The 22,627-nt window shown below is 38.5% G+C and overlaps 1 protein-coding gene and 1 long non-coding RNA gene across 3 annotated transcripts in view; one reads left to right on the top strand and one right to left on the bottom strand.

The window, feature by feature from the left end:
• The window catches only part of LOC104050949 (poly(rC)-binding protein 3), a 512,398-nt gene that overhangs the window by 186,417 nt on the left and 303,354 nt on the right, over nucleotides 1-22,627 (top strand). The window contains exon 3 of one of the 2 annotated variants that reach the window (XM_064443231.1): nucleotides 12,482-12,537. The exons of the other annotated variant lie outside the window; for it this stretch is intronic. The gene's annotated coding sequence lies outside the window, so the exon portion shown is untranslated. The remainder of the gene's footprint in view (nucleotides 1-12,481; nucleotides 12,538-22,627) is intronic. 2 annotated transcript variants of the gene reach the window in all.
• Nucleotides 3,819-10,627, bottom strand: LOC135311717 (uncharacterized). Its single transcript, XR_010371303.1, has 4 exons — nucleotides 10,327-10,627; nucleotides 6,460-6,584; nucleotides 6,278-6,363; nucleotides 3,819-4,334 (listed from the first exon to the last, which is right to left on the bottom strand). It is a non-coding gene; the product is annotated as an uncharacterized LOC135311717 (long non-coding RNA).

Raw genomic sequence — 22,627 nt, 5'->3', positions numbered from 1 at the left:
TTCTTTCACTGAATGTTCACAGAGAAAATATCTGTAAATATATATCAGATACTGAGGAAGAAACTTCCTTTCCCCTTCTTCCTGCTTTCCTCCTGAAAATATGGGACTTGGACCTGAAGCAGCAGTGTGGGTGCAGCAGCAGTTTGGGGATGGGAAAATACTCTCCAGTTTCAGTTCAAGTGATTTTTGTGATGTTCTCTCACCATTAAGGCTGAGAATAAGTGCACATCACTGTTTTTGCTAATCTGTTAATGGCATGGGATCGTGTTCCCTCAAGGTGACAATGCTTTGGTGCAGGGTAGGAGGCAGCCCTGCCCACTGGCTCTGTTACCCATAGTGGGCAACAGGGAGCCAGCTCTGTGTCAAGTCAGCTCCCATCTGGGAGATCATGTTCAATTAGGTCTGGATGTGGACCGGTTGCTTCCAGGGCCAGCTGTCTTGCAGTGCAAATCCTGACGAAATAAATATGCCTGGAACCCAAGCTGGCTCCGTGCACCTCCATGGCAAGTGTGTCTGTGCTGTTCTTGGTTTCAGAAGTCAATATAGGCATTATGAGGTGGCTTTTAATGGAGATAGCAGTGGTCCTGAGCAGCCCCTGTTCATCTCAGCTGCCTGATTGGACCCAGCCTTGCTCCTCAAAAGCTACTTCAGTATATAGGCACCATGCTCCTAGTTTTGCTGCTGTTTCTTGGTATTTTTTTCATTTGTGGAATGAGTTGTGCTTTGTGTACAGGGGGCATCTCAGTTCCTATGCAAAACCAGGCTGGATCTCTTCGTAGTTGCTAGCTTAGATGCAGTACATTTTAAAAAAAAAAAAAAAGTGTCCTGTTTCATACAAGAGAGTCCTGCTAATAAGTCCAACCAGAACCCATAAGACTTCAGGCAGGGAAACATCGGTATGCGGGGGCAGAGCTAAAAATTGAATCCATACTATTAACATGAAAAAAAAAAAAAAGCATAATATGAATGGTTTTGGCAGACTGGTGAAGAATAAGTACGAGAATTTAAGAACTTCTCGAAAGTAACAGGCAGTTAAGGCAAATGCCTCTTTTTTTTAGTTTATCTTACGCTTTTAGAGCTGGAAACTTCCCTGGTTGACAGCGCAGAGGAATATTGATAGGCCCAGAAGGGAAACTCTTAACTGTGAAGGGAAAATCTTAACTGTGACAAAATCTTTTAAAGAAGACTCAGGAATAATATCAGCATTTTCAGAAAGGAGAACAACACTCCAGAGTCCTGAAAATGTTTCAGAGAATCTTCTCAGTGGGGATTTATGAGGGGTTTAAAGAGGCCATGTGAATTCACAGAAGGGAACTACGTTGTCCTTTCTTCTTTCTGTAAGGTAGGGAGTTACCTGTGGGAACCTGTTCTCTCAGTAAGCCGACAAATTGCTTTTGTCTTGAATGTGAGGGGAGAGAACAGCATCCAATGACGGGGGTCATTTCCTGCAAGCACTTCCTACGAAGAGCTGAAGAGCCTTTTAGAGACAGACTCCAGGTATGTGGCTGTTGGCATTTTGGGCTCTGGTATAGCTGCCAGATAACCCAAGATCTGATTGCATAGGTGAAGCTTGAAATTAGTCTTAAAATGTCCTATGAAGAATCATTGCCCTGTGAAGTAATCCTCTTTGCTCAGGGCATGAGCAGGGAGCTCAGAAAGCATGGCCAAAGAACAGCATTTGTTAGTGCTTCAGAGGCAGGAGAGAAAATATTTTTTTGTAATAGATAATGGAAGTAAAATATATGGAAGATGGAGATCCTGGAATACTAACATTGACAAGCCTGGAGGCTTCTTGCAGATGAATCTCATGTGGAAAGCCAACTGATCCTGATATCAGTACCACACCCAGGAATTCAGGCTTTAGAATGAGCCATGTATTTCACGTGTGAAATGGAAAAGCTATTATTCTGTTCACTTGCATGTTCTGTAATGTTTAAACCCATCCTTGCATGACATGCACAGTCAAAATGTGTGTGACCAATGGCTGAAATACGTATTTTTATGGCTTATGGTATCTACGATATCATGGATGACTGCCTGATATCCTACAGCCTTAAAAATTATGCTAATGAAGTTTTAACTGGGTAATGAAACAATTTTTCCAAGGGAAGAAAGGATTGTGGGAAGAAAGCAGGGAGAGAAGGGCAGTTTCAGCAGATGCAAACATAATCTTTGCATATGTCCAGATACTTTATAAAAAGACACCAACGGTTGACTTTTAAGTTCTTGACGCAGACTTGTAGTGCTTGATCAAGGGATGTATATTGGTTACTTGCAGTAATGTATTACCTGCCAGCTGTCAGCAGGGACGTGAACCTCAGTACAGAACAAAATGTAATACTGGGGGAGCAACACCTTTTCTGCCTTTAGTTTGTCTTTATTAATTTCCATTTCTTTCAAGAAATTCTTTAGCGTGTTCTGTTAAAATGGCCCTCATTGATTTTATTTTTCTTAATTTACTTTTTTCATATTCTATTATGAATTCAAATACATAGTGGCATCTACAGGCTCTTGACAGAATCAAATTAAGGCATACTGTACTTGATGGACCTGTAAATAAATAGTTCTGCTTCCACTACTTTTTCAGTCAATGAATATCCATCAAATAATAGGGGAAGAAAAAAGACCACATTTTTCCTTCAATTGTAGTGGGTTGCCTGAGGGATAGGGATAAAAAAAGGTGTTTGAAATCTTTTTGTGTAAAAATAAATAAATTAAAACAATCTATTGTGCAGAGATTTGGTGCAAGACTGTTCAAGGAAAGGAGAAGTGAAAACTATTCGCATGCACTGACATGATTTTTCTTTTTTTCTTAAATAGAGGTAGATTTTTTGATAAAGCTGTTGAAGCATGAATATTTTACCTTTTTATAATACTTCAACTTTGTGACGGAAGCTAATCTAATGTATGTAAATTTTGGTAACAGCTGAGGACTTTTTCGAAGTCTATTTGAGCTGGAAGTCAAAGTAACTAACAGCTGTTTCTCAGCAATACTCTTGCTGGGTGTGCAGCCACATATAAGTGCTTGAAGTCTATCAGTTGTGCATTTTTTCCCCATATTCTAAGAAAAAATATTAAATTATGCAAGGCTTTTATTGCTCAGACTTCATTTAACTTTGCAGATTCAGGGCTTGAAGTGCATACACTTTGGCATCCTGGCCATGTACATTTTCCTGCACTTTTGCAATTGGAAAAGGAATTTTTTAATTTGTTTTGTTTCCTGGGATAACTGGAAAAGCCAATCAGAAAATTGCTGCACCTGGTAGCAGCGCCTGTGGAAGTATCAGTTAATCCATGTATATGTAGCCTGAGATCAGTTTGACCCATCTGATACGTCTAGCATCTACAGAGTAGTAGGATTTCTGTTTTCTGCAAAAATTCTGATATCTAATGCATATTTTCTCTCTACTGCTTTCTTATCTACTGTCAATTTACACCTCTGAGTGGTGGAAAGTGGCCTTTATCAATGATTATGACATGAAGACTCATTCTTTCCTTTTAAATTTGACATACTTGTGTGTCAGGTCTTTGTTTTTACCTTTTGTGTTTTTTTCATTTGGATTGAAAATGTTATTTAATCATTCTTGCTTACAAACACTTTTTTATTTTATTGTGTTTTATTTTTAAAGCCATGATTACTTCTGTTAATGATCACTTCTCCAGAGAGGAGTGAAAAGAAATAAAAAAAAATTTATCTTCTGGAGCCATTCCTGTATAGGAGACATAATATCTTATATTACATGGATATTCTGAAAGTGCAAAGCAACACAAACTCAGTAATTTCTAGAGAAGACGTCCAAGTATAGTAGTTAGGAAAACAACCCTTAAAGCACATGGGAAAAACCCAAAACACCACAACTGTTCTGAATTTACAGAAGTGTGAAAAAGAACCAAGTATAGATAGATTTAGTGAAAAGCCTTTCAAAGGTAATGTAGTACACGTGCGAAAGAAAACTGACCCAAAATTTAAGATATAGGCTAGTTTAATTTTTTTTTTTAATATTTATTTTTCCTTGGCTGATAAAATTTTTTTACGTGGTCTGTTCTGCCTTCCCTGCCAGTTTTAAATTTGCCCCTGCCCTACCTTTCCACTGCCAACCAACAAGTGCTTCCTCTCTCTGTTGCTGCGTGAAAACAAGCCAGGTGAGAACAGTTCATATACGTGTTTATTTAAAATGCTGAAACACAGGGGTGTCACCACTTCATGCATCAAGCAGGTGCTTGTGAACAGTTGGGCCTTACAGAGCTGCTGCCAGTGATGTATCCAAAGTACCTGAGCTCAGAGTGGTCTTTTCTCTTTGCTGGGGATCTTGCGATGCTCACCCCTCCTTCCCCTGCAGCAAAATGGAAAAGGGATGAGGAGAACACTTGAAACTTTGGCATTAATTTGAAAAAGCCAAAGCATGTGTCCCTTATTTTTGCTGAGGAGATCTTGTAAACATGGGAAAGCAAATCTTAGAGACTTGGAAACTGGAAGGCAAGTGAAAGGACTCTGAATTTGAGAGATACCTGATTTAACCACTTTAGCAATTTGAGGTATGTTTATTCTCACAGTTTAGCAGAAAGCACCTCTTTCGTCAACAGTATTGTTCCTACTGCTGTAACATGACAGCACGTTGCTTTCCCTGTGGCCCCACAGTCAGCCCCAGCCTTCTTTGAAGTGACTAAGGTGGTGCATGGTTGCGTGCCACGCTGTGTGGCCTGCCTCTTCACTGGACCTTTTCTCGCCTGCCCTTGGATGTTTCATTTAATTGGATTTTTGCTTGGATTTTGTTTAACAAGTTTGCCTGGCTATAGGAAATTATTTGCTAAATCTAAATACAAGTTAATATTGGTGTGCTTGTTATTTGTGTGGTATTTCTTGCTGTGACAATTAGTTTTTCAAAACTATGAGATACACAGTGATGTTTTTCACTACATGATACTTTTCTATTCAACACAATACACGCATTTGTATTAAGGTCATAGTCTGAATAATTTTTTTAAGAGATGTCACAGAAAGGTAGTTTGTCTGATAAATAATGTTGAAATATTTCCTCAAGATCAAAGAAAGTGAGACAGCTATTATTTTAAAACAACTTCATAATTATAATTACGAGTTAGTTTTTAATCTAGACTTCAGTTCTAAAACAGCATCTAAATCTAAGAGAAGTTCAGGTTCCTTGGTTTTCTTCAGTCGTTGACTTTAATTAAGGGACTGTTTAGGAACTGATGTGCAATAGTGAAGTTAATTGACCTGAAAAGGTGTTCGCAGTAATTTTATTGGTAACATTGAAAAAAATAATCATAGTTTTAAACTGATTTCTCCAAATTTGGGAAATTGTCCAGGTTGTTAAAATAACACCAGCAGTAGATTTCACTATTTAAGTCATCAAGCACAGGCGGAGGCATCCCACTGTACACATGCCTCCAAGTGCAAGAGTTTTAAAGGTGTGTAGATGCTGATAAGGGAGGAGGACAGGCTGGGGCCGTTCAGAGGATGTGAAGCCCTACACCCAAAGCACCCTCTGAAGGGCTCAACCACTAGCCACCTAATGACACCGAAAACCTTAGAAGCATTGTTGTTTTGGATCATCAAAATTCAATCTGTTGATTTGGAGTAGGCTTAAGCTGCAGACTTTAAAAGTCAGCACAGACCAACTCAAAGTCAATGCTTTCGGCCAGCCACGAGCAAAAAGAGTGCAAGGGGAGAGTGCGGCAGGCAGTTGTGTGCTATCCTCAGCTGATGGGGAGACCTATGGGAGCCCTTCTGACAGGGGATTGCAGTACCAGAGCTCCGCTGATTAAAGGGCCAGATGTTTTGGGTGTGAAGACTTGTGGACTAAAGAGAAAAGAAGAAAATCCTGTGTGGAGAGTGTGCTTGAAGGGAAGGGAGGAGGGAGGCAGAGGGCTTTACGTCACATTTAAAAATAAGAATTTTATTACTTTGGAAGGTGTGCCCAACAAGTCACATCAAAACAATGAAATGCTGTTCCTATTAAGCCAAAAAGGAGTTTTATGGATAACTTTGGGGCTTAAATTTCTGTGGCAGAAATTATTACAAGTATATCCTGAGTGCCAGTGTATTAATTCGGTGATTAAAAGTTGGGTTGGTTTTCAAATGATGGAACAGAGAGAAGAAAAGTTGTTCTTTGGAGGTGGAGGACAGAGAGAGGTTTGCGTAGGTGTTTAACAGCATAATGGCGTGTTTCTTAATCAGATTCTTGCTAATTTTAGCACCATTATAGCAAATGCTGCGGTATCCAAATGAGAGTAAGAACAATGCAAAGAACGTTACCTGCCAATGTTAGCTGCTTTGCCCTCATTCCCATGGGAATTTTGGATAGGCAATATGCTTGGAAGCATCTGCCAACCAGAAACACCCTAAGAAACAGAATTCACAATCACCATGTATGATTTTGAACTAATTCTTTTTTCTTTTTTTTTTTTTCCTCCCTCACTTCCTTGTATAGACCGTACCTTTCTTTCGCCTTTCATCTCTGTGAGTTGACCACTTCCATTACTTTCTTATTTCTGCTGAGGCTGGTAGGCTGGTTTGATGCATTCAGCAGTCAAAAGTGCAGTTCCATGTGCATTTGTTTTGGCTGAGTAAGCAAAATGAAAGAGGCTGACTGTGAAAGTGAAAAGGTGATTTACGCCAGTGTCATAGTGCTGTGCAGTAATAAAACACAGGGATTGTTGGACACACATTATATTGTACAATTATATAATTATAAACAATATAATTGGAGGCAGTTGAGCTTGAATGCAGCAGGCTGTTATTTAGCAATCATCTCTTTCAAGGCTCATTAAATGCAGATTTATACACAAAATAAAAGCTTTGCTCTATAAAGGCTAAATATGTAGTGGCATTTATTCACCAAAACGTAATACATAGATTTAAAGCTGTCAACATCTATAATGGATTTAGTCAGTAGTTGTACATGAAGTTGTTCAGTGGGTATGACAATAGTGAGCCCTTTGCTTTTATTTAAGATGTTATTTCTGTGACTTCCTTTGTATGTTGGTTTTGGAAGGCTAAAGAGCCTGCATATACAGCTGTGATCTTAGATTTTGAAATCTGACAGGCAGGGACATTACAGATGGTCAAAGTGTTTTGAAAGGTGAAGAAGTTCTCTTAAGAATCATCAATATTTTGGGTGTATGTTAGCCCTTTAAAATTTTCTAATTCTGAAATGATTAAAGAACTTATGAACGAGAAAAGGAAGAAACTGAAACATTTTGTTGCTGCTACCTCAGGTCATTTAGGTTTTTGGTGGGGTTTTTCTACATATTTACTTTTCTTACCTGAAGTAAAATAAGTTGGTTTTACTTAAAGTTGAGAGAAGAATCTTATGAGTTAAGAGGAAAAGAAAAACACAGGTAAGAACCTCTCAGGGTTCAAAGGTCTGCAATACATAGAATGGTACAGTCTCACCCAAATTTTAATAGTTGACACAAGTTTGAAACATAAATGTATATTTAAATGTACATGTATAAACTGAAATTTACGTGCTTAAATATTTTTTATTGAGCTTTGAGTGTCTAGAGCTCCCACTGACTTGTAAACAGTTGTCAAACAACAATATAAATAACAAAGAAACATACTTGAAAGAGAGCCTGCAGGCCTCATATCTGAGTACAGCTCTGTGAGAGCCTAGCTCAGCACAACAAAGTACCTGACCCCTATGTGCTATAGACTGTTTTGCATTTGTTTTCAATCCACATGTGAATTTTTAAATATTCCCTTTTAATATTCTTCCTGATGCGTCATTTTATAATTCTTTGCAGTATGTTTAATTCTCATTCCTTTGTGTAATTTGTGAAAGCCTGATAGATGCAGGGCTCCTATGAGTTTCAGCATGCCTCCGATCAAATAAATTGACACAGCCACTGCATTGCTTTCTCCAGCATACAGCACCTGACCTTAGCGGTTCGCAGCTGTCAGCCTTTTAAGAAGTTACTGAATTTAATATAGGTAGCTGTCACTTCGCTACGTCAGAAATCTGTGTGCACAGTAATTGCAGTTTACTTGAGTTTACCGCACTGGGAAATGTTAATTAACATAGTATGAGCTTTTGTAGTTAAATGTTTTGAATGCATGTAAAGTATTGTGGTGTTGCCTTTAGTAACTGTATCTTGGTTTTAGCCTTTGGTAACTGTGATGCAGAGCTGCTTTCCTTCCCCCACTTCTGCCTTGTTTTCTTATTTATCTAAGTGTGTTAACTTGTAATGTTTCTGAGAGTCATGTTAGTGAATTACCAAGGTCCAGCTTCTTGTAACACTATTCTAAAACACTGCAGTCTTTTCCAAGCTTAGAGATAAAGCACTCCCAAATGCAAACCATTAAATTCAAATGTTGCTTGGTAAGGCTGCTTAAAAAAAAAAAAGTTAATATTTTCTTAGTAATATAGGGACAGATGTTCTAGCAGTCTTCACTGGCTCCATTGTAAAGTGGTCCTACAAAATTACCGTAATGGTTTAGTAGAGGGTTTTTTTCTTTCTGTCCTGTATGCAAATGTAAATTCCTACACAACATACAAAACAATGGAGATCACATCCTTATTAAGTTAAATAATTTCAGATTTAAATCTTCAGTGGTGAGCATTGTTATCTGATAAGTTGTGGGAGTGCCTCAAGAAATTAGTTTGGCTGTGTAAATTCATTTCTTTGTGAACATTTACATTTTGAAACTGGCAGCTCATTGGTACATCCTGCAGAATGAGTAGAAATTGCTTGAAATATCTAACTGGTTGATCTCTCAGGTTTGGGTAGTTAGTTTGGTTTCTGCTTTGGATTTTTTTTTCCTCCTTTTTCAGAAAACCACAGGTAATGCACCTTAACTGGAAACAGCCTTGGAGAAGCTTGTATTGTTCATGTTCATTCTGTATCTTCCGAGTGCATAAGTAGAGAATTTGGGTCCCCAGCCTTTCAATTTTACAACTATATTAAACTCCATTTTAAAGGAAAATACTGAGTTACGTTAATCAACATTGTCTTTTTTATTTCTATCTAAAGTCTTCTTTCATATGAATTGCCAATAGTCTCCTGGCATGCTGGATAAAATAAGTTATCTTTATCTAGTGCTTTACAACATTTCATGGCTAGAAAAGAGAACAAAGTGAAGATTTATCTTGGTTGATCACTGCAGTAGAGTGTGCCGCTTTGTATGATGTGCAAAAATTAAAGTTAGACTCCAAATCAAGAACTCATCTTTCTACATGTGTTTTGGTTTGGTTTTGAGTTACTGTCTCCTGATGTAGCACTGTTATGATGCAATAACTGCTATATCACCTTATGGGCTCCATAATAGAGAAGCACCATCATGCAATTTCTCTTAAAATTCATGTTAGCAACATCTTCCTGAGGTGCGCAGTCCCTTGGAAGACAGTGATGGAGGATCTCCACCACAAAGATCTCTCAGTGATGGCTGAACAAGCCTGTGTCTTTAGAGGTAGTGTGATAGCTGAACTGCTGCTGTTTCCCATACTTGAAATAGGAAACTAATGTCTTGTCTCAGGCAGCGTGGAGTAATAACTTAAAGTTGAGGGCTTTTACATTTTTACTTGAAGGGGTATAAAACAACACATATACTGTATTGTAAAAGAACTTTCAGAGGAAATTGGAATAACAGTGTATGATGAATAGTCCATATTACTCACTGAGCAAATTCCTCTTTTTGGAAGCTTTAAGTCTTTTAAGAGATTGGATGCTAGTTTGGATGACTTGCACATTTTTCTAATTGTATTCATATCAGCTTTTGTATAGTACATTTCTTACTCTTAAGGTCTAGGCCAAAGATGATAAAATGTTCCCCACTGTAAACAGCTGTACTGCAGACAAACAGCACAGAACACATCTAATAGCATTCATGCAAGGACCTTTTCCCTCATTAGTATTGCATAACTGCATGCTGTGCACTGAGGGGTGGTGGTCTTTTGAAAGAAAGAAGCAAAGAGGAGACTGAGTCATTAACTCCATCTTGATCTAAAACGGAAATGTTATTTCAGTTCTGTAAAAGAGGAAACACAGGTTTTAAAATTAAAAGACTATCAATGTTGCATATTAAACAGTGTGTGAATTTGCAAGGTAATTTTTTTTTCTAGATGAGCTTACGTATCAATGATTGAATAGTTGCTAATATATTTCCATTATACTAAGGTTGATTCATAAACCTTCCTCTAATCAAAAGTGCAAATAAAGAGAAAGGCAGTATAGATTAAAAACAAGTAATATTCCCAAAGGCATTAAGGATTGTAAAGCATAAAAAAAAGATTTTTCCTTCAGTCATTAGCAAATAGACGATAACGATGTAGTAGATGTGCCAGTGTTTATCCTGCCACTCACCTTTTAAAATGTTTAGAGGTCCTCATAGGAAGAGGCTCCCAAGTCCTTCTCAGACATAGGTGTTACTAGAACACAGCCTGCTGGGATGCCTGGACCAGCCACTGAAGTCCACAGGACTTCTGTACCTTCCAGGAAAAGCAGAGAGACACCCTTCTGAGAACAGCAGTGGAGTAAAGGAGCTGATTTCATTTCCTACTAATAATTAGAAAGACAGAGGTTTGACTGCTTCCAAGGACTTAATGTAAATATTACTTCAAAGTTATTCAAGCCACAGACCTAAGGAAATGCAAACCAAGGTTAACTGTAGCTCACACATGGGGTAGGGGGGGGAGGAGGAGGAAATCACCTTTGGATTGTTTGATTGAAAGCAGTGGATACTTGTAATCTGAGCTGCAAAGCGTTGCCCAGCTGGCTTCAAGCTCAACTGTTTTAATGATTGAAATGTTCCCTAGGAAAACTCTTGTAATAGCAAACAAGTGATGCAAATCAGCAGAAAGGGCTAACTGTAACTCTCCTTTATACGAAGGTATAAGTGTGTGACAAGGCAATTTGCTTGCAGGCAATATCAGAAACGTGATGGTCTTTAACTGGTCCGTTAGAAATCTCCTCCCTCAATTGTTTATTTAGTTCTGTATCTCTTTCCTCTTTATACCACACAAGCATGCTCTGCCAGCATTATTCCTGAGGAAATTTCCTGATGCATTATAAAACCAGATTGTTGGTTTTTCCCTTGCTACATATAACACAGTGTTAGTTTTTACTTTCATGTTTGCACTTGGCTATGTGTCAACACAGCTTGCCACAAAACAAACGAAGCCATGGAAATAATCCCCTCTCTCGACTTGCCCAAAGAACTGCCTTTTTATTTTTTTCTTCCCCTCTTTTATATCCTAAAATATTGATGTCTATAATCCCTGCACAAGGCAAGAAAAGGGGACCTCCAGGATATCTTTTGCCATTCAGGTGCTGCTATAGCTTAGTTGAGTGGAAAAAGGATTGAGCCTTTGCTTACTGACCTCATTCGGATGCAGCGGAGTTCCCTGCACCTGTAAGACCAAGGCAAAAATAGGAAGGCCAATGTTAATACAGATTGAGTAAAAAAATCAATGTTGGGTGTCATAGGTTAAACATTTCTGACTTGCGTATCTTTTCCTAGCTTCCCCTGAAAGCAGATCTCCTGCTCTGCTAAAGTCGTGTCAGTGAAACAATTTAAGTCAGAAATAGTGGATTCATGTTTTGTGCTTCACTTTGGAGGCAATTAATGTAACACACTACAATTCTGTACATCAAAAGACGTAGGTTGTGTATTGTATCATCTCAAACTCACAGTCTGATAATAAAAATTCATGTTATTGTCATGCTAGTCAAGAGTTGAAACTTGACCTCTTTTCTTTTCAAGAACAATATTAACGTTAGCAGTATATTTTACATACATTAACGAGGGTTGGACACCACTTTCTAGGGAACAGAGGCTGCTAGGGAGTCTTGTTTGTCTTGCTTTATAGCTCAAGAAATTTCAGCAAAGCTGTTCTACATCTCAGTTAGGTTGGGTAAGTACAAGAAAACTAAATACTTGACAGCTATGATCGTCTGAGAGGTGATTTATAAAAATGCAATTAGTATAAAGGTACTGTTGGTAGAAAACAACCCCCTCATCTCCCTGACAGTCCTTATTATTTCTTTCCATTCCCCTTCTTTTCCATTCCTTTCTTTTTGACTTTATGCTGAGAGAGAAATAATATGTAGAAAGGAGCAAAGATGAAAAGCGGAAGTAAAGGAAGAAGGATATGTTTCGCTTTCTGGTCTTTGCAGACTTGTTCAAAGGACACCATAATAGTTTGTATGTACAAATTTTTTACAATAAGTAACCTTCAGGGTTTTTTGTAAAGCTTTCTGAGATGCTTCTTAGAGCCAAATGCTGAACCTCAGTGAACACTCTGGAAAAAGATTAAAACAAGACAGGCTAGTGATTGGTAAATCTAAGTTATCTGTAATATTTTAATGGAAAGCAGGAAGGAAGTTTTGGGATGCTAAGCTCTCTGTGATGACAAAGTGCTTTTTGATCTTCCCCACCAAAAATACGTGGCTTGTTAGCCTGTTCCAAAATGGGCAAGACTTTATCATGGGTAAAAATGTATTGCTTCATATCCAACAGGTCAAGTTTTCTTCAGATTGAGGTGGAATTGGGGTCACGGACATCTGATGTGATAGGTAAGCTGATTTTGACACATCATACTACATTACTGCCCTGTGACAAATACTGATTTTTATTACATTACTGTAAGTGCAAACTATAGACGTATTATCTTACTTAGTTTTACATTTACACTGGTGGAAGTGAAATGAAAATTTACCTCCTTTCCCTCTTTTCCAAAAGACACTTCAAAAAAAGGATTAAATTATTATTAATTATTGAACTTTTGTTCAGAAAGAATATACGGCAGAAGATAAATGAACAAAACAAGTAACTTTAATATACCTTATTTCTTGAAACAAGAGGGTAACATATTTCAGTGCAAAAAAGGATGTTTGGGCTTATGGGGAGGCAGCTCAGAAAATCCGATATAATTGACACATATTCCACATGCTCCTAGAGTAATAAATAACTGTTTGGGTATAGTAATAATCAATGATGTTAAATTACTTAGTGGCACTCTTTCTCTTTTCTTTTCTCTTTAGCTGTTTAATCAGGTGGGCAGTGTTATAAAGAAGGTATCCAAGCGTGTCGCTAGTATGTAAGAGAGACTAAAGTAAGGGTAGAGTTTCATATTGAGCTGTTCACCGAATTTTATTATTCACAGCAATTGTTTAATACTTAGGGCATAGATCTACAGACCTGTTGGGTCTTAGTAATGAAAAAATGGTGTGACCAAGCAGGAGTTTTTCTTACCCTGGAGTATGTGAGGCTGCTCCAGTTCCAGAGAAACAGTGGAGAGAAAGGTGAAAGGATTTGATCTAAGCTTGTGTGAGGCTCTAGAAACCCTTTGTCTCAGGGACATCCACTGTGGAAATAATGATTACTGGAAGGGCTGTGGCAGTCAGAAGCAGTTAGGCAATTGGGGGTGTCCTGCACTACTTGTGTCACTCAAGCAGATGCATTGTGAAGAAGTGTATTTAATTGGATAGAGTCGATCTGACAAAGTTGAACTGAAACTTGCAGTAGAAATTTCTAAGTATGCAAAAAATTGGAAACAACAAATAACTATTAGTTTGCCATCTCTGACATCAAGTTTAGGAGGCTGCTTAATGATGTCATTTTTCCAGCCTTTTTCTGAAGTAATCTAGACAAGATATATATTCCTGGTAGGATTTTGAGTCCTATTTACAATACATGTTGTTGTCTACATTCAGTTTTTTATGGTTAGGATTTAAAAAGGAAGGTAAGAAAAAGTGTCAGTGCTTTCTCTACTAGTCTGAACATGATGATAAATTTCTAGAACTTTGTTGATACTTCAGAGTTTTCTTTTTATGAAGCTGTGGAGGAGATAGTTTAACTCCATTCAGTCTGGTTTGCTTCCATCACTTCTTTGCAAGGTATCAAAAGTGTTTGGGGTTTTTTAACCTGTGTTTTTCATTCATTTTGGTACAGACCATCAAAGGCAAATCGGTAGCACCAGTCCAACACTAGGATGATGAAGTGACAGTAAATTTAATAATAGGGAATGTAAAATATATAATAATATTTTTAGCACCAGAACAGTTTGGCATCCAGACCTATGTATCGCATACAGATTGAGTAGCTTCTAAGATGTCAGTATGTTGTGATTTATAGTACAGAAACTCCTCCCTTCCTAGATAAAATGAACTTTAGTTTGACTCTGTGTGCGTGTAATAACTTGCGATAAATTATACAGGCAGGCACTTAATGTGATCCGGGCATGAATTCCTCAAATCAGAGGTGCACTCATACTGCAGGAGTGCATAAGAGAAATTGATCTTGCATGGGTGTGTTGTGTAAGTGTGATTGGTAACACTGGATCAGATGGATATATTTTTCCATTGCTATGTTGCTTTTTATTATGGATTGGATAAATCAATTCTTGGTTGCTTGTGGGAAGCAGAAAAAGGAAAAATGGTGCTGCAGAAATACGTGGAACTTTCCTTCCTTGCAGAAAGGGAAGGATTCATCTCAGCAGAGGGCAGTCCATGAGCTCATCTTATCAGAGGTTTTTGTGTTTGTGGGTGTGTATGTATGTGTGTGAGTGTCTCCTCTGTATCATAAAAGAACTAAGTATTTAATAGATAGATCTTTCCTGAAAAGAGGCAACATTTATAGGGTCAATTTTTCCCTCACTGTGTCAGAAGCAAGTGTCCAATGTTCTGGAAGGTCTGATACTGAGGAAATGCAAAACAAATTGTGCCACAGGCTGAAACTGGAAATACGAGGGTTTGTGACACATACACACAATGCTGTCAAGCCATGAACACACTTAAAATTTGTGAAAGTAACTTTATTAATGTTCTAAAAAAAAAAACCAACCCAAACCTAAACAAAAAAACCTAACCCACCAAAAAAAAAAACCAACCAAACAAACAAAAAGACCAGGAAAACAGATGTCAGCCAGTGGATTTGATGTGTATATCACTCTTTGCTGAAAAGGGAAGGCAGACATGGGCAGTTGGTTCAGGGAAGGAAATTCCAGCAAGTTGGAAATATGGAGCTGAGAGGGAGATGAAGAGGCCAAAAGTGAAAGCTCAGTGGCAGAGGTTATAGTGGAGGAGATACAATGAGAAACTTGTGGGGTTGGGAAAGTGAAGAGATACAATTAAAAACATCCTTTGTTATCCTGGCTCAGTGCATCGGGTTTCTCTTATTCCTAGTGCTTCATTACCTGTTGTGATGGTAGCTCCCCGTCTTGATTTATTCTGCTTTAATTAGCAGTTGCATGGCTTGAACAAAGCAAAAGGACAAAGGGGATGAAACCAGAGACCTAGAAGCTGGGTTCAGACAGGTCCTCTAAGCATGGCATAGGAGAGCCTAATCTGATTAAGATAATTGTGAAAAGTTGCTTATCTGTTAGGCAATAATGCTGATAACTAGGGAGTTTAGAAAAGGAAGAAGCACCATCCACATGTAGTTCAAAAGTACAGAAGACGTACTCAATAAATCATCAGTGAATATCTACTAAATGTGTAAGAAGTCAGAGAAAATTCACCTTTAAAAATTGGTCATCACAAGATGGTCTTCTTCTTCTTTACATATCTCCATTTAAAAAAGAAGTTGCTGTAAAGCATATCCTGCTAAGCCTTGGGGTTTTTTCTTGGTTTGTTTTTTTTAAATACTGACTTTGACATGCTTAAGAATATGTTAACTAGAATAACTGAACACGTGAAAGGATTTAGATATGTCCAGGTTTTATTCTTAATGGTACTTTTAAAGGTGTTTTTATTTTTCCTATATTGCTTTGCTTTTAAATTGATTATTAGAATTATTTATTACAGTGAGGTCAGTATTTATTATTCAGCAGTGATACATTCAATACCGTTCCTCACAGAGATGAACTGGGAGTTGAGGAAAACTAAAATAATCTCTTAGTGGAGACAGAGCTCCTGAAAATCAGGTTATTTCTGTTCTGCCAGTGTTGTTTCTATTAGGGGGCACTGCAATGTGCAGAGGCTTGGAAAAATGTGCATAAAAATAACAACCTGGCATTATATGTGCAGTAAATACTGAAGACTTGGAGGCCGCTTTATTAATATTTTTATGTGTGGGTTGTTTTTGTTTGTTTTTTGTTTGCTTGTTTGTTTTTAGTTAATGCTATTCTGCTTGATGTCTCATTATTTTTCTCCTTTGGTTTCATGGCAGTCTACCAGTTTGTTAATGGCTCTTTCTTTATCCAATCTCATAAGGCCATCATTTGATGATGGTAACTTAGTTCAGATAAGTGATTCCATAAGTTGATATCTCTTTTCATTTAATATGGGCACACTGAAAAATTGGAGAGCAGTTACTTGCATCAAATGGTACTGATAATCCAATGCAGTTCTTTGAGACTTATGTGCAAAAGTTTCAGTCTATTAGATTGGATATCTACTCAGACTTCATGGCAATAATCTAACTATCTATGTTTAAAAACAAAAAATGCAACAGACAAAACAAACAGAAATTCTGGCCAGTAAGGACTCAGCCAGTTTAAGAAAAGCAAATGCCTCTGTTGTCCATCTCAAAACCCCTCAAAATCTGGAATTGGCACTAGTATACTCACTCCTACAAATATCAAGGTATACAGGCATTAAAAAGCAGTATTGTAGTAAATGCTGGGCTGTGTGCTTTAAAAAAATGTGTGGGTGAGTGGGGAGTGGAAATAGCTGCTGAATTACTCAGGTGACATTAGATTCCTTTAGGCAACTACATGAGAAAGTATTTGATTCGTATGACGAACGTTGACCAACTCTTGGATGTGACTGAGGAATCCTTACCCCATGGATGAGCCATGCAGTGTTGGCTAGAATGCCATGGCAGGAAACTCACCGTTGGACCTTGGCTAAGGTTAGGAGCCGTAGTATCAGTTGTCCGTCTGTTTATTGAGTGGAGCTGGAAAATGGTATTTCTGCAGTAAGACCTCACTTGTAGGTGGAACTCTCTGTGCTGTAGTATTGGAAAAGAGGGAGGGCTGAGAGCAGAAAGAGAGAGGAAAGAGATAAAAGTGATTCTTGTGTGATCAAGTTCATGTCTGAAACTTTTCCATTTTGTGCTTTCTCAGCAGTACTTGGTCCTGTGGAGCAACATATAGAGCTAGCTGGTCATCAGCCAGGCAGGAGTCCTTGCTATTCTTCCTATTTTGTGGCATCAAACATGCAATTTGGAGCAAGATCAAGGTTGGATTTTAATACACAAGTAGAGTAGTCTGTATCTTCTACAATCAGGGCACCTACCGTACTTTAGTCCCTCCTCGTGTTGGCTAGCAGGGCATATTTGGCTGAGCCTTTGTTCTGATATGCTTTTCCACATGTCCCTGCACTCAGATCTACACATGTGGCAATGCTTGTGCTATGCTGAATTAGCAAGAGATCCTCTGTGAAATGTTGGTGTCTGCTCTAGCAGTTCTCTTGAAGTAGATGGATCTGAAGAGAGTGGCAAAGCTTGTTATTTTAAAGGAAAGAAATAATAGGAAATCTTGTAAATTACTATATTTCCTAATTAACTCATCACAGTGTAAGAAAAATCCTTCTGAAGAGCAGAGGTAAGATACTTCACCTTTCCTCAGTCACCACCCTCCTGCCTTGCTACTGCGGTTGTTCTGAAGACCCTTTGAGTTTGGGTGGTCAGTTTCTCACTGACACCATGGCTCAGGAAATCACCAGGTTTACATTCTTGAGACCTTAATGAGGCTTAAACTTATGCCAAAATGCTTTTTGCTGAACAGTCACATAAGCATGAGCAAAAATTATAATGTGCCCTTAACTGTTATCATAAAACTTATTTTTTTGTTAGATTTCCTGTTTGAAAATCAAACAAGTTTTAAAAGCTCTAGCTTTCACTTACCCATGTATGTCACATGTTTACCTCATAAACTGAGTTTAGAAGCATTACTGCTAATAACTCTGGGGAAATGTAATTTAACAAGTTTCAAGTTGCTACCAGCATTAGGTCATTATCCTTTTTGTGTTTCCTTCATTAGTTCACGGTAGGAAAAAAATGTCGCATGCCATGATGTTTTGGTGTAACTTGAGAAATCACCATATGCAAACAGATGTGTTGTTTGTTGTATGTAACAGCATTGAAATTTCCTTTCTGCAGCTGGACAAGGGGAGAGAGCAACTGTGAAAATGTATGTGTTTGAAAGCGTGCAGTCTCCCAGCATAGCAGATGTGACATGTGACAGGGGGGTCTTTCCCGGGGTGGTTGTTCTTGTGGATAAGGGTTTCCATGACCCACTACTTCTCTTTGATGCCAGCTCTCACTTGCTAACATCAGAGGAAGGGATGGGGAAACTGGAAGCTCAAGTCCTTCCGAGCATGTGGCATTTATATTGTGAGACAGTTGAGATCAAGTTCATTTTGCTAAGCTGCTCACCCATAATGGATCTGTCACAGCGCCTTGACAAAGTATTTGTATCCATTTTGGACAGCTTTTGCTGCTCAGCACTCTCCCTGTGAAAGTTGCCGGCAGACCACTCAGTTTTAATGTTGTTGAATAGTAACTGCTCCCCTCCCCCTTAGAATACATCTATCCTTTTCATAGACTTAATAAGCAGTTGTCTGTTCCAGCCATGCTTCACCTTTGAATTGGTATTCAAGTAGCTGAGAGCAACTCTTAATTTGACTCCCATTCTCTCTTGTTCAGCTGGCATAAAGATGGCACAGCCAAATAATGGAGGGTATTTTTTGTCAGAAACTCTATTCTGTTTTTTTTTCTGGAATTAAAAATCTGTTTGAGTTTCTGGTTTATTGGTAATTTACAAACAATTGTGCATTTGTTTCTGATGCAAAGACATAGAGCGGGTGGTGGCAGGGAGAATAATGGTATCTCACAAACTGAAAATCCCACCTTCCTGCCAACTGTGCCTGGGAAACCAAGTTAGCTTTCAGAGACTGGAGCTGCTAATAAACCAGGAAATAAATGACTGCTTTTTAATGTCCAGCCACTAGTGCTGAAATTATATATGTGTATTTAACTCCAAGTTCAGATTAAAAATTGTTTGTCTTTCTTTTATTCTGGTGCAGACTTAGCTGAGTCTGAAATATAATTTCAGTTTCAGTGGAGCAGGAGGATGTTCTGCCCTCTCCCTTTCTCTTCCTCAACAAGATAATTTTTTCCAGTTCAAATCACCAAATAAAACTGCAGGAAAACATCCATTTCTAAATATAGTAAGCTGACCTATAGGCTTTACCAAGGTCTGGGGAGCCGAGTGAAAATGAAACCACTGACTCTTCTCTACTAATTCATCTCCTGGGCGTCTCCTTTTCAGATTTCTTTTCCTTCCTTCCCCTCCTCCTGCTCCCTGCCCCCCTCCCTCCACTTCAGTGCTGCTTTTTCTGTAACAATACTTATATAATGCCGCCAATCCATCAGGACGCATCCTATATAGGGTAGCTTGTACATGTATTAGTAGATCTGTGCAAATCCTTAGGCTTTCAGTTCACCTTAGAGACTTGTTTCCAAGTTTGAGTTCAGAAGAGCAGTGCCTTCCCTGGAGAGTGCTGGCTCCCACAGTGGTGCCCTGGTTCCAGATCAGCACGGCACCATGCATGGAGTTTAGGTTTAATAGGATGTCTTAGTATTTTCCTTATTCATCCTACGCAGCCCCATCTCTAATAACATAGCATCTGAAACTGCTCTTTTCGTGTTTGCTGAGGCAGATAGAAATAATAATACTGGTCAAAGGGTGATGTTTTAAGGGGTATTTCTTTTAAAAACAGACAGAAGTTCAATGAGTTCTGCCATCAAAGTGTGGCGGTTGAAAGTTAACTACAAAGAGAGAGTGAAGCTGGCTTCATTCTCAACAAGGTGCATTTAGCAAAGCTGTACCCTGGAGACTTTCTTTCTCCATGGTGAAACTTACTGCAAGAAGTAAAAAATTCTGCACCTGGTGGTTCTTTGTGGCATGTTTGTTTGTACTGTTCTCTCCCAGAGCTTGTCCATCTGTGGCTTTCTAATTTGCACAGTACTGGTATACTTGCTGTTGGTCTTCCATCACCTCCCCTTGCAAATGCATGTGGGAGAGAGGGAGAGTGCTTGACAAATCCACTGCTCTTCTGAGAACTTTCCAGCACTTCCAGTGTGTGTGTTAATTGTAAAAGCTGAAATGAAATACCTTGGGCTGCACTGACCTCATCATCTGTGTTTCAGATAGCATATCCATCCCATAAATCCTCTTAGAGATAAATTAAAAATGCCTGTAGAAAAGATATAGCCTGCATGTAATAATTAAACAGGTGTTAAGCAGCAGCCCATTATTTATGTATCAGGTTTTTCTATGATAACTTTTTTTATCTTATTACTGCTTGAAGAGAGACTTGACTGAACACCATCTCCAGCTGCCGAAGGGTAGGGTTGAGTGATGGGAGACAACCTTCTGAAAGGGACCCACCATCAGCAGAGCAGAAGTTTCCTCTGAAGCAAATCAGTTTTAGGAGTTCCTTCTTCCTTGCTAGGCAGTGCAATTTACATTTTTGGCTGAATGCTGAATTAAGTCCAAAGGAGAAAAAACCTTCTGTATCAGTGTCATTTAAAATCCATTTTTAGTTATGCCTACAAGACAAAACTGGCAACCCTGTGGTTAAGCAGTGGTGTATCTGAGGCAGCAATTTGCACATCGTTCGAATTAAAGATTATCGGGAGATCCCAACCTTGCAGACGAGCAAATGTGCAAAAATTCTGATTCCATTTTTAAAAAGGAAGGTGGAGACAAAACCAGGGCATTTTTTTTAGCGTTGCAGTAAATTCAGGTATTCAACAAGCAACTTCAGTAGCAAGCTTACAGTTTTCGACATAGAGAAAGTAGCCAAACTTGGGGTTTGGAGGGGTTTTTTTCCCCCTTTCTAAACTGCTTCTCATGAAATTATGATCACTGGCAATTTGGGAGCAGAAATACTGCACAAGGAATCAAAAGCCTCAGCTGCTTTTGCCAGATGAAATAACTGTGTCCAAAAGGACTCTGCCTAGACAGCTTCCAGAAGGCTGTGGAGCACGCTGGCTCTCTGTATGCGGCGCCGGTGAAAGTAGAGCCTGGGTAATGTGTTTGTTTCCTGAGCAGTCACTGGCTGGAGAGATTTCAAATGCTTGATTGTCTTCAAAATGAAACCTTTCTGCTAGGGATTGATAAATATTACTTTAACCCTTTGTGTGAAATACTGGCAACCTTACTGGAGAAGGGCCTGTTTCCCAGTTGTGATTGCGCTATCACCAGCCAGCCGTGTGTCACGGCCACTGGATTATAAGCAATTTGGGGCAGATAAAACGTCTGCCATTGTGCTTTGTATTGCAGCTGGCACAATGAGGCCCCGCTGCTACCCAGCTCTGCTGGGAGCTATCAGACTGGGAGAATTATAACAGCTAAGAAATTTGTAAAATGCACAGACAAGATGTTCAGATAAAAACGGTACTGGATCAGCGTGAAACTGAAAAAGCTTCTGAGAGATTTCCTGGTTAAACATTTGCCACTCTTCTGTGTTGTTTCATCCCCAACAACAAAAAAAATAATTTCTCATTAAAAAATATGCATTTATTTCTTTCTGTAGAGAATAAATGATTGCAAAGTCAAAATCAGATCTTGTTCAAGATATATATTCTTTCCCCTCCCACTTTTCACATTATTGAAGACATAATTTTAGTCCAATATTATGTAATGTGGAAAATCAAAAAAAAAAGAAACATTCTTGAGCATTTTGTGATTTACAAAATATACTCTTTCAGATTTTTTTTTCTGAAGCAACTTATGTTATTCCCTGTTTTGAGTGGAGTCTCAAACATCCTATAAGCCTTTGTTTTGTGAGGATGTTTTCTTTTGTATGAAAATAAGATTTTCCAAGGTGGAAAATTATTTTATTTATTGCAACATTTCTTTTGAATCTTGAAATATTTAGGATTGTCATCAGTATATTAATGAGTTTCTTCCTTTCAAAACTGCTTCCTGTACTTATAAAACAAGAACTCACAAACTTATTTTTATTGTTGGTATTATCTTAAAAAATAAAAAAGATGGGAACAGTGTAACTGTTTCTTTGTTATGAGGCGTTTACAGTTTATCATTCTCCTGAACTTGCAATGTAGTATTCTTCACTGATATCATACTGCAAAGCTGTGAGTCAGCAATTAGAAGTATCCTCAATATTCTCCTTGTAAAATTTTAGATTCTGTCAACTATCTTTCCCATATATACCTCTCCAGATGACTGAGCGTTTGAATAAGAGCTAAGTCCTTTTACCCCCTCCATAGCATCATCTGTTGACTAGCTTGCGTGGGGCCACAGGAGCAGTTTTGGAGAACCTACTTCTTCCAGTGACTGGCAATGAAGCAGCGTGGGGATTTGGAGGAGGCTGAATGCACTGATAAACTTGCTTTCAGGGAGAAAAAAATGGGCGTAAAGCTCAATAAAAAGGAGTGCTTGACAGCAGTTATGTGGTTTCCTTAATAAAGTCTCTGACTTCTCTGGGTAAGGACAGCACTGGAAGCACAAGTCGGGGCTAATTACATGTAGCGTTCACCTAAGATTAATATAGCTGGGGAAGGAGAGGACCTGCATAACTTTTTCTATATTTTTTTCTTAGTTAAATGAATTAAATTAATCCAGGTCTCTCACTTCTAGGACTGAAAGACATCAGTACCAATGAACACTGATGTCTTTTGTTCTGACTT

This window comes from Phalacrocorax carbo, chromosome 2 (assembly GCF_963921805.1).
Source record: "Phalacrocorax carbo chromosome 2, bPhaCar2.1, whole genome shotgun sequence".
Lineage (NCBI taxonomy): Eukaryota > Metazoa > Chordata > Aves > Suliformes > Phalacrocoracidae > Phalacrocorax > Phalacrocorax carbo.
The sequence above is the reverse complement of the archived record's forward strand: the minus strand, read 5'-3'. Positions and strand labels throughout refer to the sequence as shown.